At 39.2% G+C, this 14,252-nt stretch overlaps 2 pseudogenes; both read left to right on the forward strand.

The window, feature by feature from the left end:
* Positions 1 to 3,082: 3,082 nt before the first annotated feature.
* LOC103412494 (G-type lectin S-receptor-like serine/threonine-protein kinase At1g11410) lies at positions 3,083 to 6,800 on the forward strand (annotated as a pseudogene).
* A 5,372-nt stretch (positions 6,801 to 12,172) lies between these two features.
* Positions 12,173 to 12,503, forward strand: LOC103406024 (NADH dehydrogenase [ubiquinone] 1 beta subcomplex subunit 7-like; annotated as a pseudogene).
* The last annotated feature ends 1,749 nt before the right edge of the window (positions 12,504 to 14,252 follow it).

Here is a 14,252-nt window from a genome sequence, read left to right on the forward strand (position 1 = left end):
CCTGTTGAGGCACTTGCCTAGACCGCCTGACTCGTTCAAACCTGTCTAGATTGTGACTCATTTAGACAGAAAATAGATAACTTTTATTTTGCATTATTTTTTTTAATAAATTGTAAGAGAATTGTTGAATATTTAAATGAACACACATTATATGCTTATTCCCCATGTTTTCATTATGTTTCAATACTTCATAATAGATATGGCATTCTATTTTGTAATTTATAATGTAATTATATATATTTTAAGTATAAATAGATACTTATTTATACGAAATATAATAAATTTACTTAAATCCGCCTAGTCAGCCTAAGCTCCACCTAGACGCTAGGCCCCAGCTCACCGCCCGACTAGCGCCTAGTGTTTTTTAGAACCTTGTCAAGAACTAAGTTAGATTAGCTTAAACTAGACTATACTGGACTAATTTAGTGTAGTGTTTGATGTGGTGTTGGACTAATAACTATATGACAAAAATTAATATACCTTTTAATTTACAAATTGCAACATTTTTTTCATGGGAAGTGTTTCCGCTCATCATTTTTGTCCTCATGCGCATCCTTTTTTGTTTATCCCTTGATTCTTCTTTAATCCTTTGATTTATTCAACTCATATTTAAATGATTTCTATAACTCGAATGAACTAAAGTCTATAACGAAGAACTAATTACAGCAGAGCTTGTCAATGCTATCTTTCGCTTTATTTACTCTTCATACTTTGAATTTATGTTATTGGACCAGATGAAAGTAGAAGGTCATTGTTGGACTGGGAAAAGCGCAATGAGATTATTGTTGGAATCGCTCGGTCTTATACCTTCATCAAGAATCATGATTGAGGGATCTAAAAGCTAGTACTGTTCTATTGGATTCAACAATGAACCCCAAGATCTCAGATTTTTTACTGCGGAAAATGTTTGGGGAAGACTAAATCCAAGCAAACACAAACAAAGTGGTCGGAACATAGTAAGTGTTTCAGTATTTCACGGAGTATATACAGCTAGAAACATACAACGATTAGCAAACAATTAACATGCTCAATATTTTATATCATGTTGTGTAACTGCGGATACATGTCACCAGAATATGCAATGGAAGGGTTTAGTTAACAAAATCGGATGTTTTTAGCTTTGGTGTCATACTGCTAGAGATCGTTAGTGGCAAAATGAACAATAATTGTGATATTGAGTGTCCGTCCCTAAATTTAATTGGACAAGTAGGTAATTCTTTAACTTCTAAAATATGTATGCAATGATATACCAATTTTTACTTCGGAATGTGTGTGCTAAAATGATCCTAATTGCATCAGATTTGGGATATGTGGATGGTCAAGCATTAGGCATAGTTGATCCATCTTTGTATCAGTCATATCCTGCACACGAGGTTTCAAGATGCATTCAGATCGGGCTACTTTGCATGCAAGAAAGTGCATCGGATAGGCCAACCATGTCGGAAGTTATTTTCATGTTGAGTAATGAAACAACTCTTCCCTCTCCCCAGAAACCGGCATTTATATTACAATCCAGAAATCCAAACTCAGCAGCATCGCAAGGAGAAATTTGTTCACTAAATAGTTACCGATAACCATGACTGAAGTGCGCTAATGACTTAGGGTTGTATATCATATTCAAAGAAAATTTCTTACAACTGTCTTTTGTAATGTCATGTCTTACCAAGCTCAAGCGAAAAATGCTCTTGGTTGTAATTTAGGGTAGAATATTGCTTCCCAGGATATCGGTTAATAACCAAAAAAGACTACCCCAGTTACTCTGTTTCCCCCGTCTTGGTACAGAGTATTCACGAATGGTCTACGGAAATTAACCATACTAAGAATAATAGTCAACTAAGTAATGAGCATGACGAGTGGTGATGAAGATAATTAGGGGATTTAACACTTTGAAGTAACATTTATCAACTAGGGTGAATCGTACCATGTCAACCAAGCTCTGAGATGCATCCAAATTGCCCAGCTTATGTGTGCAAGAGTATGCCACTGACCGGCCAACGATGCATGTCGGCGGTTTTTTTCATGCTAGGTGATGCAGAAGTAGCTCCTTCACCAAAACAACGAGCATTTTTATTGAAGAGGAGTTATAATAGGGGAGGGTTCAAAACTATTACAAGAACTTAGGAGAGGGGGTAGTTTCGAACCTAAGGCGCATGGGTGAAAATCCAACATTCTATTCATTAGGATATTGGACCACATGTAAAGTCTCCATCACCTAGTACTGAAGAAGAAAATTCTTTAAAGATGTGACATGTAGTAGCATAGAACCTCGCTAAAGTTAAAAACTTTTTAAGATATTTTGAGTGCTTTGATGTAATTATTTGTTACGATTGCGAATTTGCTAGGTAATTGAAGAGAAATTATACTAGCCTAGTTAGCTAATTAATTCTGTCAATTGTACGGTGGAAACTTGATCGCTAACAGACATTGACATCAATTAGTGCTGAAGAATGAGAGGTTTGTGGTAATCAAACTTCAGCATAGCATGGGAAGCAGATAAGATTTTTTGTCTAGGTTTGGACTGCTGGGATTCATACAGGAGAAAAGATGTTGACCTCTGATTCTTTGCATGCCAAATAAAAAATCCTAGGACTTTTCAAATTGGTTTATCTTTATTTAATTTTATCACAGATTACCTTTATTATAGTGTCCACTACTAATCACACCTAGCATCTTACCACCTAGGAGCACATTATATGTTGGACTTTATCACAATAATAAAAAGTATAACTATTCATTATATATTGTATTCTATTTTACAATTTTTCCATGTGAGAGTTTTTTGGTTCGCTAAATGCGTACTTGGCTCCTTTCGGAGCCAATTTAGCTCTACCATTCTTTCGCGTGCACAGAAACGTTAATAAGAATTGTCTTTATCAATCGACTGGATACAACTGGGGTGTGATCAGAATGAATGAAGTGGAGCTTTCTAGATAGGATCAGTTTGACGGAATTCGTGTCTTATCGATATGTGCGACTGGAAGTTGTGGGTGAGTTGACCGTCGCATCAACGACTGGAGCTCGCTCATGCGCTGTTAGCATTACTCAATCTCCAAGATAAAAAAAATCCAACCTTTCTGGCTTTTTGTTTCTGCTTGCCATTAAAAGAAGCAACCTTTTTAGCACGTAAACTCCTCAATGAGAAACTAACCATGAATTCTACTAAATTCTTTTTTGTCATAATTATATTGCTTATCTTCCTTGTGATTCTTCCCTCTTCCCTTTCGATTGCCCTAGATGCCATTACACCAAACCAACCCCTAAGAGATGGCGACGTTCTTCTATCTACCACTAAAATCTTTGCACTAGGCTTTTTTAGCCCAGGCAATTCTCATAATCGTTATCTTGGAGTTTGGTACAACAAAATTCCAATCCAAACCATCGTCTGGACTGCAAACAGAGACAACCCCGTAATTCCTACTGCTGGAGCTGGGCTCTTAGCTATTCATGGAAATCATGGAGGCCTTGTTATTTATTGGAAGGACCAAAATACCCCTCTTTGGTCTGCTAATGTCACGGTCTCTTCGCCAAACAATTCCGTAATAGCCAAACTTTGGGATACAGGAAATCTTGTATTGCTTGAGAACAATGGTAGTAACGCAAGGGTGCTGTGGCAAGGCTTTGATTACGCCACAGATACAGTGCTTCCATCGATGAAGATTGGGCTGAACCGGCGGTCAGGGCTGAAGTGGCTCCTAACATCTTGGAAGTCCCAAGATGATCCCGGATCGGGGAATTTTTCGTATGAGATTGACCCAGCTGAGTTTCCGCAGTTCTTTTTTTACAAGGGTCGTCGAACCGAATGGTTTCGAGTCGGAACTTGGACCGGGCAGAGATTGAGTGGGGTCCCCGGATACGTACCTAATAGTTTCCGAAGCTTTGTGAACGATAAAGATGAGATATATACAATGCTTCATGTCACAGATAGCTCAGTATTCGTAAGAGCGGTGCTAGATGAATCAGGAATTCTTAAACGGTTCGTATGGCGAGATCATGAAAACAAATGGATCGAAGTAAGCTGTAGCCCTGGTGAGTGGTGTGACTACTATGGACAGTGTGGTCCAAATGGCATCTGTGACCCATACAGAAATTATAACTTTTCTTGCCTTTGTCTGCCCGGATTTGAACCCAAGTCCCCCCAGGATTGGTATCTGAAAGATGGATTGGGTGGATGCCTGAGAAAATCGGGAGCGTCTACATGCCAAAAAGGGGAAGGGTTTGTTAAGGTGGCACGAGTGAAGGTACCCGACTCATCTGGGGCACGTGTGAATATGAGTCTGAGTCTGCAAGGGTGTGAGCAAGAGTGCATGAAGAATTGTTCTTGCATGGCATACGCGAGTGCAGATGAAAGGGGAGGAGGGGAAGGGTTGCGTGACGTGGTACGGGGACTTGATAGACACAAGAACTTATTCAAATGTTGGGCAGGACTTGTATGTACGAGTTGAAACAGTTACTTTAGGTATTCACTTTAATTTTCATTCTCAAAATATTTTGTATTCTACACTTTCTACCGTAATTTCTCTAATATGAGACAAATCTTGTTGGATAGTAGTTGCGAGTTGATTGGCTGGCTGTACTTTGCCCTGATCCGTCTGGCTAATTACATCCCACAATTATCTCGCACATAAGAAAACCCCATAGTTTTTCTTGATTTTCTATAGTGATTTGCTACTGTTTACAGTTCACAACTGTTGAATTCGTTGGTTTTTTTATTTTTATTTTATATCCTTGTAGCTCAATTTGCAAATGGTTCTGTAATTAGCAAGAAAGCAAGGCTGGCAATTTCATTATTATCCGCTCTTGTGTTCCTTGGCCTAGTATTCCTTTTGTGTTGGTTGGTAAGGAGGAAGAGCAAAGGTAAATAAATTTTGTTTCTCTTATCTTAATTGGTATCCCTCTTGTGTTGGTCTCTATTACATCAACACTACAATAAACGACTGTATATAGTCGCTAATATTAGTTGTAAGAATTGAGATGGGTAAAAGACTTATTAATGGCTACGGGCTGGGTATACTATGAGGCCTTTTACTCACTCTATTCTGTACAACCAATGCCAACAGTTATTTGTAAGTTTTCTTGTAGTGTCGCGCAATACGGATTGTTTATGACCAAAAGGCTATAACATTGCATTGCTTGTTAATTATGTTTTTCATGACAGCATGGAGGCAGAGAAAATATATGTTTTTCATGGAAGATAGAACAGATCTCGATGATCAAAGTAAAATAAACTCAGAATTACAATTCTTTGATCTAACAACCGTCGCAGCCGCCACGGACAATTTCTCTGTAGCGAACAAGCTTGGGAAAGGAGGTTTTGGCACAGTCTATAAGGTACTTAGCCTCCTATAATTTTCCGAATCATGCATAACTTCAGGTTAACCTTGAAGCTTACAAAAAACATGACAATTCATGTTTGATGACTTTAAAAATGAATTGTAACGTAAGTGTTTGGATTATAATTTCAGGGTGTACTTCATAATGGAAAGGAAGTAGCGGTGAAACGACTATCGAAGAATTCTGGTCAAGGAATTGAAGAGTTTAAGAATGAAGTTATGATAATTGCAAAACTCCAACACAGGAACCTTGTCAAGATTATAGGTTGCTGCATTGAAGATGAAGAGAAGATGCTAATCTATGAATACGCACCAAACAAAAGTTTGGACTCTTTTATTTTTGGTACGTCTTCTTCCTTTTTTCCTTTAATTTCGTTTTGAAACTAAAGTTAAGAAGAAGTTATTTGGTCTCAACTTCCTACTGTATCCAGATGAAACAAAAAGAAATCTTTTAGATTGGACAAAACGCTTTGAGATTATCTGTGGGATTGCTAGAGGGATTTTATATCTTCATCAAGATTCGAGATTAAGGATTATCCATAGAGATCTAAAGGCCAGTAATATTCTATTGGATGCGTCTATGAGCCCCAAAATAGCAGATTTTGGTATGGCAAGAATATTTCTTGGGGACCAATGTGAAGCAAATACATATCGTGTGGTCGGAACATAGTAAGTTAATTAAATTTCATCAAAATTGAAGATACACATTGGCTAGAGCTTACCAAAATAGTAGGTTAATTAATAGTTCCAACTTCACAGTACAAGTCTCACCATGATCTCCTTATACTGTTGCAGTGGTTATATGTCACCAGAGTATGCAATGAAAGGAATTTTTTCAGTAAAATCTGATGTGTACAGTTTTGGCGTATTACTGCTAGAAATCATAACTGGCAGAAGGAATTCCGGTTATCACCACAAAAAATATCCCCACTCAAATTTGGTTGGATATGTAAGCTAACTATAGCCTATTTGTAAACAATGATTTTCCCACAAGTTTATCCCCAACTTTATTCATGCTTGGTTGATTTTTTCAAAACTCTTTTAGGTTTGGGACTTGTGGAGAGAAGGCAATGCCTTGGAAATCGTTGATCCATCCATGGGCGAATCGTACCATGTCAACGAAGTTGTGAGATGCATCCAAATTGCCCTCTTGTGTGTGCAAGAGTTTGCTGCTGACCGGCCAACCATGTCGGCGGTTGTTTTCATGCTAGGTAACGAGGCAGCAGTTCCTTCCCCAACACAGCCTGCATTTTTGCTGGGGAGGAATCGTACTAGAGTAGATCCATCAACGAGTACTGAAGGAGCTAGTTCTGTAAATGATGTGACATGTACAGAAATAGAAGTTCGCTAAAGAAAGGCCTAGGATTATCCGACATGTTCCACAATATATATATGTACTTGTAGCCGCTTGCAAAAGACAATATACTGACCACATACAATTTGTTACTGTGTGAAGCAAGGGTGAACGAAACCATGCCTTGAAAATGAAGATTATCCATGAAAAGTGAAGCTTGTTGATGTTAGAACTCATAAAAAAAATACAATAAAGGTATAAAAATACGCCATTTCCTGTGGCGTTTGGTTGCTGCATGCATGCATTAACACAAAAGCTTGGACTTTTTTCAAATTTGGCGGACCATTTTTGATGCAGGACAAAAAACAAAGGACCGAGAAATAGAAAGAACGAAGGATGGATACCTGGGAATCACTCAACCAGGGACAACGGAAATCACTCACGTTGCTAATCGTGGATTCACTCGACACGACCAAGTCTCACACTTGATTTTAGAAGGAGAAACAACACACTTCGATTGCACTAAGCAAATGATTATTTTAATTCATTCAAGTCTAGCCCCAAAGGCTTTTGATACATCAATATTTAAAGGAACTCAAGATAAAGGAACATAAATATACTACAACTTCCTAAGAAACTCTCTAAAAATGACTTAACAAGTTCCTATGTCATTAAAATACACAGCCTTATTATTCCAATGCATACTAGTGGTCTTCAAATTGTTTTCTTCAAGGTCCGCCTCCCGCATCATTTTTGGGTGCGTTTGTTGCCTTGGACTATCTCGGACTAAACTAGATTCAGCGACTAAGCTAGACTAGCTTAGACTAGACTAAGCTGGATTAATGTAGTGTAGCGTTTGGTGTGGTGTTGGACTAATGACTAAAATAAAGAAAAATAATATACCTTTTAATTTAGAAATAGCAACATTTTTTCATGAGAAGTGTTTCCACTCACCATTTTTCTCCTTATGAGCAAAAGTAAAGCTTTCCAATGTTGATGCACAAAACCAGCGAGACTTTGGGACAACGTAAAGTGTCAAGTTTGTAACATTCGCTAGGTTGCTCCGATCACCTAGTGAGGATAATATCTAAAGAGATAGAGATAGGGAATGAAACATAAGATGTACATGGTTTACCCTAAGTTTGGCTACATCAACGAAGTAGATGACACGCCCCAACCCCAATATCCCCACATACCAGGGTAGGCACGTGATGGCCGACACCCGAGGGTGACGAAGCCATTTTAAACATGCACACAAATAGAAGATGGGCAATTGGAACAAAATATGCCTTTGCAAGAACATGTTCAGAGCATACAACTACTAAGAATAATATGAAAGAATTACTAAGAAAAGATACGAACAAGGAAATGATACCTATACTAAGACTCGAGGATAATTATGCTGTAAAGTCTTGACGCTGGGATCGTATGCCTCGATTCTAACTCCTGAGAGAGCACAAAAACTAAAAAGGTGAGTGGACCAAAGTTTATAATAATAATACTAATAATAGGAAAACATTTTATTTCTGAACATAATAACCCCCTGTTTTGAAAACACATATATAATACTACATATAGGTTTTATGAAAAACCCTAGCATGCCATGTAAAACATTCGTAAAACATGTATGTAAAACCAGTGCTCAGAAATGGTAATAATGCCCAAAGGCAAATTCGTAAATCTCATCAATGAGGTACTCAACTAGGGGTATCATAGTCGCCTGAAGGCAGTACCTATCCATCACCCGAAGGTGAAGCTGTACGATACTGGGTTACGCCAGTGAACAAATATGGTAGGCCCCATCACCCGAAGGTGAAGCTGTACGACTTCGGGTTATGCCAGAGAAGAAATATATAACATCACACACTGACACTGTTTTCAGTAGTGAAGCTAGGGGTATGGCATAAATATCATCAACTTCGTTATCTGCCCGAAGGCAATACATGTCCATCACCCGAAGGTGAAGCTGTACAACACTGGGTTACGCTAGTGAAGAAATATAGTAAACCTTATCATACGAAAGTGAACAACATTGTCCAAATCATAAACAATATTTATATGTGTTGATGCACAAAACCGGAGGTCTTGGAACAACGTAAATCCAACCGTGAATCTGCAAGAAATGTAAATAACACAAGATGTATCATGGTTCACCCCAAGGTTTGGGCTACGTCCACACTGATATTGTATTTCTAAGATGAGAGGGAGAAAACCTTTGTAATATAAGAGGGGATGTGAGGAGGTTTAGGGAAATGGCCTCCCCTAATTGTGAGGGTGAGGAGTCATTTTATAGAATAAGGGCTCATCACTTATTACATATTTGCATCTTCCTTTATTACATAATTACGTTTAGGTCCCCCGAGTATTTGTACGAGATTTAAATACGGAGGCCCTAAGTATGGTATCAATAGCTTGGATCTTGTAAGTCCCCAACCGAGGAGCTTCCCTCACTCGGGAACTTAAGGGAGCACTGTTTGTACCATACTTGACCAATCTCGAAACTACTGAGCACCGGTCAACGTTATACCGTCAAGGACCCAAAAGAGTTTCCCTCAAACCAGGAGGCCAATCACAGAGCGACATGTGTTGACATCAGAAGCCAATCACAACACGACACGTGTCAATGTAAGAATGAAACTAGAAACTCTCTTCTATAAATAGAGATCATTCTCTCACAATATTTCCTAATGTCATTTGTACTAAATCATTTACTAGTACTCACTAAAGGAGAGCTTGAACCTATGTACTTATGTAAACCCTTCACAATTAATAAGAACTCCATGGACGTAGCCAATCTGGGTGAACCACGTACATCTTGTGTTTGCTTCCCTGTCCCTATCCATTTACTTACTTATTCACACTAGTGACCGGAGCAATCTAGCGAAGGTCACAAACTTAACACTTTCTGTTGTACCAAAGTCTTCACTGATTTTGTGTATCAACATTTGGCGCCGTCTGTGGGAACGACACTTATTCCCACTCTCTTTATCTTTGCCAAGCTGGTTTCCACCATTCGTACACTCTCTTTTAACCTGGCATCCCTCTCTAACATGGAGAGCGAAGGAAGCCACAACACACAGAATGACACTCCTCTTGCACCTAGTGCGGAGCAACGAAATAATGAATGAAAGAGGGTTGCTCTTCAAGCTAAAGTCGATGAGCTAGAAGCTCAGAACAACAAGATAGCAATGAAGAATATGGTCCTCCAGGAGCAGTACGAGAAGCTCTTTGAGACGCTCCACGAAACTAGGTGATGAAATGTACAACCCGTACTCTAATATCATTTGGCAACTTGTCATTCATGTCACCAACCAGGTGAAGAAGGAACTCATCCTCGTGCCACCAACCAGGTGATGAAATGTGATGAAAGGTGATGAAGGAACTCACCTTCGTACCACCAACCAAGTGATGAAAGCAACTCACCATTCATTCCACCTATCAAAAGATGAGTGGTACAACTTGTACATGTGAACTCCTAGCATTCACAAATTATCAAAAACCCTCAAGCTTAACAACTCAACTAGGGGAGCACTTATGCCCAACAAAAGTTATAGTCACCAACAAAGTCTTATTGCAAGCCAACAACAACTTCAGTGCATGGCATACGAAGATCAAGTTATTCAGCCTTCTTGCATCTGCTTCAAACATTTCCCCTCTATAACAATGCAAACACTACAACTCGTAGAAAGCTTCACACTCTTGATTAAGACAGTGTGAAGCAAAACCAATTTATAGTGCCAACAAGAGATTCATCAATGGAGGTCAACCACAATCTCAAAAGCTTCACACACTCTTGTTCAAGGCAGTGTGAAGTAAAACCAATTTATAATGCCAACAAGAGATTCATCAAAGGAGTTCAACCACAATTCTCAAAAGCTTCACACACTCTTGATCAAGACAGTGTGAAGCAAAACCAATTTATGGTGCCAACAAGAGCTTCATCAATGGAGGGCAACCACAATTCTCAAAAGCTTCACACACTTTTGATCAAGACAGTGTAAAGCAAAACCAATTTATGGCGCCAACAAGAGCTTCATCAATGGAAGACAACCACAATTCTCAAAAACTTCACGCACTCTTGATCAAGACAGTATGAAGCAAAACCAATTTATGGTGCCAACAAAAGCTTCATTAAAGGAGTTCAACCACAACTCTTAAAAGCTTTACACACTCTTGATCAAGACAGTGTGAAGCAAAACTAATTTATAGTGCCAACAAGAGCTTCATCAATGGAGGGCAACCACAATTCTCAAAAGCTTCACACACTCTTGATCAAGACAGTGTGAAGTAAAACCAATTTATGGTGCCAACAAAAGCTTCATCAAAGGAGTTCAACCACAATTCTCAAAAGCTTCACACACTCTTGATTAAGACAGTGTGAAGCAAAACCAATTTATGGTGCCAACAAGAGCTTCATCAATGGAGGGCAACCACAATTCTCAAAAGCTTCACACACTCTTGATCAAGACAATGTGAAGCAAAACTAATTTATGGTGCCAACAAAAGCTTCATCAATAGAGGAAAACTACAAATTCTCAAAAGCTTCACACTATCTTGATCAAGATAGTGTGAAGCAAAATCAATTCATGGTACCCAACAAAAGCTTCAACTCCAAAGTTTCACCTACAAAGCTTCAACTCCAAAGCTTCACTTACAAAAGCTTCACCCACAATAGCTTTACGTACAAAAGCTTCACCCATAAAAGCTTCACCCACCACAAAAGCTTCACCTACAAAAGCTTCACCTACAAAAGCTTCACCCACAAAGCTTCACCCACCACAAAAGCTTCACCTACAAAAACTTCACCCATAAAAGCTTCACCAACAAAAGCTTCACCCACAAAAACTTCCCCCACCACAAAAGCTTCACCCACAAAAGCTTCACCAACAAAAGCTTCACTCACCATAAAAACTTCACCCACTAAAACTTCACCTACAAAAGCTTCACCTACAAAGCTTCAACATAAAAGTTTCACCTACAAAAGCTTCACATTATCTTGATCAAGATTAGGGGTGGGCAAACGGGTACATGAACCGCGGGTCGGGCGGGTAATCAAGGTTCGGGGCGGGTACAAGCTGGTTCTTAATTTTGTAAAAACAGAACGGGGCGGGCCGGGCCGGGCTTTTGAAGTTTTCGATTCGGGCCGGTTCCAAAAGTATAGGAACCGCGGGTACCTGGATCGACTCGTTTGTGATTACAATGGACGGAGGAGATTTAAGATATCATCTCTCCATCCAATCTCAACCATTAGTTTCAACCCTAGCCAATTCCACCTCTCGAGTTCCAGAATCACTCTCATTCTCTCAGACTCTCAACTCTCCCTCGACTCCCTCTCCCTCTCCCTCTCTCTCTCCCTCTCCCTCCACTCCAACTCTCAGACTCTCACTCACAATGCTCACCGTCGTCGGGACCAACACAGCAACACCAACTCCGCCGTCACGACCACCATCAATCACCCCATCACCATCGTCGAGCTTCAACACTAAGACTCTCACAGCGCTGTCACGACCAACACAACGGCACCATCAGAATCATGAATGAAACCAAAAGGTGCTCAATTTTTCAGAGCAATGGCAGCCGAGGAAACGTCGAAGAAGATGATAGCGACGCAGGCGGAGATGGTGGAGAATCGGGTGCCAATTCCGTACAGAGACCAGTGCGCCCACTTGTTGATCCCTCTGAACAAGTGCAGGCAGACAGAGTTCTACCTCCCATGGAAGTGCGAGAACGAGCGCCACTCCTACGAGAAGTGCGAGTACGAGCTCGTCATGGAGAAGATGCTCGCGATGTAGAAGATCTGCGAGGATGAGGCTAAGTTAAACCAGGGAAAGAAGAAGGGGCAGCCGATTCCTCTCATTCCCAACACCACCAACACGTAGAACCCACCATCCGTTATTGGGTAATTCACTAGTTCTTTGTTCTACTTCTTCTATTTCTTGTTTTTGGCATTTGAATTTGAACTGTTGGTTCGTTGATTAATGGGTTTGTTGTTAATTGTTCAGTACTATGTGTTTTTTGGCTGCTATTGTGGAGTTTTTCATGTCGATTACGGAACCTAGGGTTTGTGTTGAATTGGGCTTAATGAAGTTTTTAAGAGAAATATGTGGTTTTGTATTTAGATTTGTTCACTTATGGGTTCAGCTTGAAAAAATGATTTGGGTGGAGGGAGTCCATATTTCGGATTAAGCATCAGCTGGTATCAGTTTGGGAATTTAACCAATGTTAAAATGGGATCATGGAATCTTTGAGAACTCCAAATTTCAATGCTTTGGGATTATATTAGCTCGGTCTAATAAAAATCAATGATTTGGGTCACCCTCTAATGAAAAAAAAAAAAAAAAACATTATCAGCTTTGAATTTGGTATCTTTGGTGGTCATTTCTTTTAGATCATTTAAGGAGTCTCAGTAATATGGAAAGATAACATGTTTAGATCATTTTAGGTCATTTCTTTCATGATTATGATTAATGAAAAGATAACCTGTTTGATGATCAAGGGCATTGGGGTACTTTTTGAAGGAAAAACTGTACGTTATTATGCTAATCATCATCATAATGGGATGCCTGAAACTGTTTTCATCTTGAATGAAACTTCCAGTCAGATTTTCAGCATGTTTGTTGTTTATTTACTTTGTTCACTCGGTTTAGATGGTTTTTAACAAGAAGAAGAAGTTCCAGTGGCAGAGGCTCTCTCTTTTCTTAAAATTAGGTGCAACTAGGTATGCTATCACTAAATAATTATTATATTACATAATATGTATAATGCTAAGTCAAAATGTTCTTCTATGTCCAAACTGATTAGTGTAATAAAATGTGAAGTTGTGGAAGAAAAACAGCTACTCTCTATTTTAATACTGCAAAATCTGTGCAAATCTATGCAGATTATATTTTTTTTTTCAAAAAAAAAAAAAGGGACCCGTAGACCGGGCCCGAACCGGCCCGTTTCAATCGGACCAGGTAAGGTCCAGTTCCTATATTAAAAAATGTAATCCCCGGCCCGTCCCGGCCTGTTTCTTTTGAACCCAGGTCCGGTCTGGTCCTTTCAAAATTGGACCCGGCCCGTGCCCACCCCTAATCAAGATAGTGTGAAGCAAAATCAATTCATGGTAACCAACAAAGCTTCAACCTCAAAACTTCACCTATAAAACTTAAAATATATATATATATATTGGAAATTTGAAAATTTAAAAATTCGAAAATTCAAAAAAAAAAAGAAAAAAAAAAGAAAAAAGAAAGCCTAGGCTTCATCTTCTTTGGACCTAACAACTTTCATAACAAATATATATGAAGGAGGAGTTTTGGGCTACCACTTAGAAAGGAAAATGGTGAAGTTTTGTTACTTTGGAAACTTGGCTACTAGCAAGACACCTCATTCGTCAACTCCCTCGACCGGAGACTTGGGGGACTCTTACCATATGCTACTGCACCTTGATACTCAGAAGTCTCACGACCACTCAGTGACTTGGATTTTTTCAAGTCTCCAACCGAGAAGTTTTTCTCACTCGAGAAATTAAGGGAGCACTACCTCAACCTACATGCTTCACTCACAAAGCTTCAACATACAAGATTCAACAAAAGGAAAAATTCAAAGAACTTAGTGAAAAAGGTCTTGGTGTATTTAACACAATA

The sequence above is a fragment of the Malus domestica genome, chromosome 17, assembly GCF_042453785.1.
Source record: "Malus domestica chromosome 17, GDT2T_hap1".
Classification (NCBI taxonomy): Eukaryota; Viridiplantae; Streptophyta; class Magnoliopsida; order Rosales; family Rosaceae; genus Malus; species Malus domestica.